We start from the raw sequence: 5,684 nt of genomic DNA, 5'->3' as shown, positions 1-5,684 counted from the left end.
CACTACTGTCTTTGTCATTATTAACTTGGTAGCAGGAACTTCTTGTTGGTTGTGTTATAATCAGTGGGTTTAAAAATGACCAATGCAGTGCTAATCAGCGTAGAGACCTTACTTCCTCTTGTTTTGCTGTTTTTTCTCTCTTCTACCACACAATGTCACTAAAGTGCAAGTTTCCAGTTATATTTTAACAGTCTGAAGGGGTTTTCAAGTATTTCTGTTTCCATATGACAATTTTCAGCTAACTTTGCCATTATTGCCGTTTAGTGACCACATGGTAACTTTTATCTGCTGATCTGCATTTATTCAATGGCTTGAACCCAAACAGTGCACACAGGAATAATCCTCCTGTTGTTGGTATTTTCTTTGACCAGGCCATTGCCACTAAAGCAGCAAGTCATTTTAATCCAGCCCATTATAGTGCCCGTGAGGAACGGAATGTCACATTGTTTTCCCAGCAGCTCTCTTGACCAGTTTCTGCTCGACTCAAACTACATTGGCTGCTCTCATATTTCGTAATAAAATTCTCTTATGGTTTTGATATTGCAAATACCTACCTACCATCCATCCATCCATCCATCCTGTCATGAGCAATCACAAAAGCCTGACCAGTTAAACAGTTTTGTTTCATGTCTCCCATAAATGAAATGGTTCTTAATCCCTTTCAACAGGTAAGGATTTGATTGGAGCTTTTACAATGTGGTACCACAAATTCCTATATCAGTTAATCAAGCATTTGGCAATCAAATATATTACACCTTAATTGTATGACAACTGTTAAAGCAGTTGCACTAAGTACTGATATAAATACAATCAATCAGATGCCAAACCTAACACTGAAAATAATGGCATTTAACGATGACACTTTTAATAGTTTAAATGTCACACCACCCTGTTGATTGTCCATGTGTAACCAGAAATGTAACAAGTTTCTGTTTATTAATCATTCATGCATTTGCTTATACTATCTATCTATCCATCCATCTATCTATCTATCTATCTATCTATCTATCTATCTATCTATCTATCTATCCATCCATCCATCCATCCATCTATCCATCTATCTATCTATCCATCCATCCATCCATCCATCCATCCATCTATCCATCCATCCATCTATCCATCCATCTATCCATCCATCCATCTATCCATCTATCTATCCATCCATCCATCTATCCATCTATCCATCCATCCATCTATCCATCCATCTATCTATCTATCCATCTACCTATCCATATATCCATCCATCATCCATCTATCCATCTATCCATCTATCCATCCATCTATCCATCTATCCATCCATCCATCCATCTATCTATCTATCTATCTATCTATCTATCTATCTATCTATCTATCTATCTATCTATCTATCTATCTATCTATCCATCTATCTATCCATCTATCCATCCATCCATCCATCCATCTATCTATCTATCTATCTATCTATCTATCTATCTATCTATCTATCTATCTATCTATCTATCTATCTATCTATCTATCTATCTATCTATCTATCTATCTATCTATCTGTCTGTCTGTCTGTCTGTCTGTCTGTCTGTCTGTCGTTAGTGCGCTCGATGACAAGCACAGAGGTACACACACACATCAGGTCAAAGTGCATCGCTCAGCTCAGACACATATGAGTGCGGGCGGTGCTGTGACTTTATGGGAGTGTCACTCACAGTTAGGCGTGTTCACTTTACTGTCAGTTCTCAGCCGGACAAGCACAGCTTAAACGCTCTCTCACAGACGAAGCTAGTTTTGCCTCCTTCGCCACTTATTTGTTTATTTTGTAAGCTCTGAAGCAGTTTTTGAGCGCATATGAGTGATTTTGCTCTTGGCGTCTGTTTTAAAAACAAGACAGAATCACTAACCGGGTGCTGCAGACCTCAACACATCAAGGTAACGCAAATGTTCATTTATTTTTATGGTGAGACGAGCGAGTTTTAGAGAGTTGACGACCTTTAAAACAGTAGCAGGGATTTTATAACGTTACTGTGCTGCATGTAGGTGTTATGCATCATTTCTAACGGCAGAGACTCAAAACCTCTGTCTGTCCAAACGGAGTGTTCATATGGGAATGCGACTTCGATCGATTGTATCGATGGCCAGAATGTTGTCTTGGGAAATGTAACGGTGGGAAATGTAAGGAATTTAATCATTCTTTCGATTCGTCTGACCTTGTTCGGTTCCTTAACGGTTCCATTTAAGAATGCCATTCTTTTAGTACTTTGCCGAAGAAATATATTTTTAAAAATCGACTGCGCTCAACGGTTAGCAAGTGATGAATTAATTTCAGGTTTCAACAAAGCATTAGCATAACAATAATATATATGTATGTGTGTGTGTGTGTGTGTGTGTGTGTGTGTGTGTGTGTGTGTGTGTGTGTGTACAAGAATAAACCGCTTATAATTTTCTTGCAAAAGGTATTTACGTAGACTTTTTTTGAGGCCACACAAATGCAGTCCAATAATTGGCTCTAATAATACAAATATTAAAGGAACAAAATGTGGTATCATATTTCAATTATTGTTTTTAATAAACTCATTATGTGATCTCAAATAATTCTATAACCAGTCAGTAGCCTAACTCATCAGCCTTAAGTAGGCTACAACTTAAAAGACAATAAAAGTTGTTTTCGAGTCGTGAATGATGACAATTAATAAACTTACGGTTAAGTAAAATGAATCAGATAAATTCAGTAATCGATTCATAAGTTTTTTTGATTCACCAAAAGAACCGGCTCATTTCCATTCGTTTGAGAATCATTCTACATTGTTTGCGCTGTATCTTTATGATTCTTTAAAAGAACCGACTCATATGAATAATTTGGTTGGGACTCGGTCTACACTGCTGTGCGTTTAGGACTGTAAATTCATTAGTAGCCTATAGCCTATTGGGGTGAACAGTAGGCTAGTGCAGAAAAAGGTCACTGAATTTCTAGCATGCCTTCCGTATAAATGTAGGCTATGTTAACTGATCCGAACGCCTTAGAAATAATTCTGTTTAAGTATTGTGGTGAGCTAAATAGATAAAAAAAACTCACTAGATTTTGAGACGCAGACTATAGTGCGATTCTCAGTCATTCGTGTCATGCACATATCAGTCTATTTTTAATTGTACCATTTAACCTTATTTTGGTGGTTTTACTCTTTGGTTTGAAGTTGTTGGCTTTACTCAGCAAACAAATTTAGGTTCTGGTTTTCCTTACGTTATAAAAATGGAACCTAAAAATAACCTACATGGAACGTTCCTATAACGTTCTTGTTTGGTTCCCAAAAAAATAACCTCATGGGACCATTCGGGAACGTTAGGGGAACGTTCTGTGTTTGCTGGGTAGCTGGTTTTGTTATCCTCTTTCAATGAACTAGACTGTGGAGTCATAATGTTATGTTAAGTTAGCCATTTGCTTGGAAACGTAAAATACTCTTAAAAGAAGGAAAAGTCCTAGATACGTTTGTTTTTGGAAGTGTTTTTTTATGGTTTAAAAATACAAATATATGGTTACGCAACATGCTTCAAAGAATACCATACTGATCTTAACTGGGTTTAGGTGGTCTCATAATCTGACCAACCGAAAAATCCCCCAAACACATACGACTGATTATGTCATTAAGTTCATCTTATTTCATAATCATAAGAGTTTCAACTCTTCAAGTTAGACAGTTATCTTTTTTTTTAACATACTGGAAGTATTTTGTCACATATATCCGGTTTTAGCTGACCGGGCTATAAGACATAACAGTTAAAGAGAAATGGTTTTGAAGGTCTTTTCTTGGTCCCCTGCATTTACACCTTTTTGCCAAAGTGCTTACAAAGTCAATCATTCTTGTTTTTCCACTCTTATTTCTGCTGTCGTGACCAAAACTTATCCATCTCAGTGCAACATGACAATATTTTAGTTTGCGGTTTTGTATCTCTGACTTATTTGAAACCCTATACTAAATTTGTGGATGTCCCTAAAGAAATTAAAAGTCCTAATTTAGTCCCACATTCTCTCTGGAGCTCTTGGCTTAGTTTACCTGATAATGGTAACTCGTTCTCTGAGGAATCTATAGCCTTATGGGCTTGGCTAGAAATTCACAGGGTTGGTTTACTTTCTTCCCAGCAATCTCCTGCTTTTATAACTCATGAGCCAAGTAGTGAAAAAAATGGATTCAGGAGTAGCTTGTCTTTCCTAAACTCCAATCATAATCTAACTGCATTTATGCAACAGGAACAGATAAAGGTCTAGCTTTGTAAATGGAATGTGGGTCAATATTAATTTCACCACAGATTTCCTCACTTTCACCTGGTGAGTGATAAATACGTATTCATCTCTAAAAGGTGGGTGAACAAAACCTGGAAATTGCTGCTCCAAAGAGCTTGTATTACCATACGCCCATTCAGTGGTCAGTAAAATACCACCATCTCCTCTAGCTTGAATAGTTGGAAGCCAGAGTGGTGCAGATTCCCAAGAGTATCAGGACTGCAGACAACAAATGATGAGGAAATAAAACATTTAGGAACCAAATTACATCTCACTTATACAACGTACAGACTAACGGTCTAACAGCGCTCGTCAGAGTCAGAAGGATTGAGATGGCCAATCAAATCAATGAAGGCAGGCCTTACTGTCCACAGAAGACGAGTGAGAATTCCAACGCAACACTTAGTTTAAGCAGTGAAAGAGTGCATGGTTGGATGCAGTAAACATTTAATATTTGATGACTATTTTACAGTAGAAAGGTTCAGCGACTGACAGTAATATCCAGTGATGCAAACTACTCAGTTTTGAATTGAAAACATGCTTATATTTACATGATGCATGTAAGTAATAACTGGATTTGATGAGACAAGAAACTCTTTGCATGTTTTTTTTTTAGATGTTAGACATGAATAAGAGAGAATGGCCCTCATTTATCATTCTTGCGTAGAAACGGGCGTATATGTTGGCGTAAGATTATGCTTACACTCCTCTCACCGTCTGATTTATGAAGCTGTGCGTACCTCTGAAATCCAGGTGTACGCAATACCTGCCCTTGATAAATGCCGCGGCTGAAAACGATCGTCATTAGAATAACACGCCCTATATATTCAAGTATCCGCTTCCCCCACGCCCTCATTTTACGCCATGGACACACGGAAGACGGCAAAGAGGAGACACTTCTCTGGAGATCGAGACCATCACCATCATGAAAAATTATTATTAAATCAAACAACAATATTGTTGATGATAAATTCAAAGTTAATTGTATTTTTTTTCAAAACGTTATAAATCCATCCATTTTTTGTCTAAAAAAACAACAACAAAAACAACAACAAGAGAACATGCAACATATAATCAGGGACTCATACTATAAATTAATATAGATTAAATAAGTGCAACTGCATGAAATAGATAAAAGCCAAACAAAATAAATAGTAAAATAAATTAAATAGTAAAAATAAAATAAATATTTCCAATGTCACGTTCCAATATTGTCCTCCACATAAAACAAATAATTTAAAAATGACACACAAATACAGTCCTTAAATACAACAATGTTAAAATTCATTCAAATCATTTAGTAACACATTTAGGCTAATAGTAATTCTTGCCGAACTTGAAAAAAGTAATAACAATATTCAGGCCTACTATTAGGCTACGTGTTGTAGCCATTAACTGCATTTATAAGTGCATAAATAAAGTGCATTTAGTTTCTAAT

At 36.5% G+C, this 5,684-nt stretch overlaps 1 protein-coding gene across 1 annotated transcript in view; it reads left to right on the top strand.

The window, feature by feature from the left end:
• Positions 1 to 1,604: 1,604 nt before the first annotated feature.
• dgkaa (diacylglycerol kinase, alpha a) overlaps positions 1,605 to 5,684 on the top strand; it is a 33,199-nt gene continuing 29,119 nt past the window's right edge. Inside the window, exon 1 of the mRNA XM_077218502.1 lies at positions 1,605 to 1,899. The gene's annotated coding sequence lies outside the window, so the exon portion shown is untranslated. The remainder of the gene's footprint in view (positions 1,900 to 5,684) is intronic.

The sequence above is a fragment of the Siphateles boraxobius genome, unplaced genomic scaffold (genome assembly GCF_051911475.1).
Source record: "Siphateles boraxobius isolate OS27281-9 unplaced genomic scaffold, OSU_SipBor_1 77, whole genome shotgun sequence".
Lineage (NCBI taxonomy): Eukaryota > Metazoa > Chordata > Actinopteri > Cypriniformes > Leuciscidae > Siphateles > Siphateles boraxobius.
Note: the sequence above shows the minus strand (reverse complement) of the source record. Positions and strands in the feature narration are given on the sequence as shown.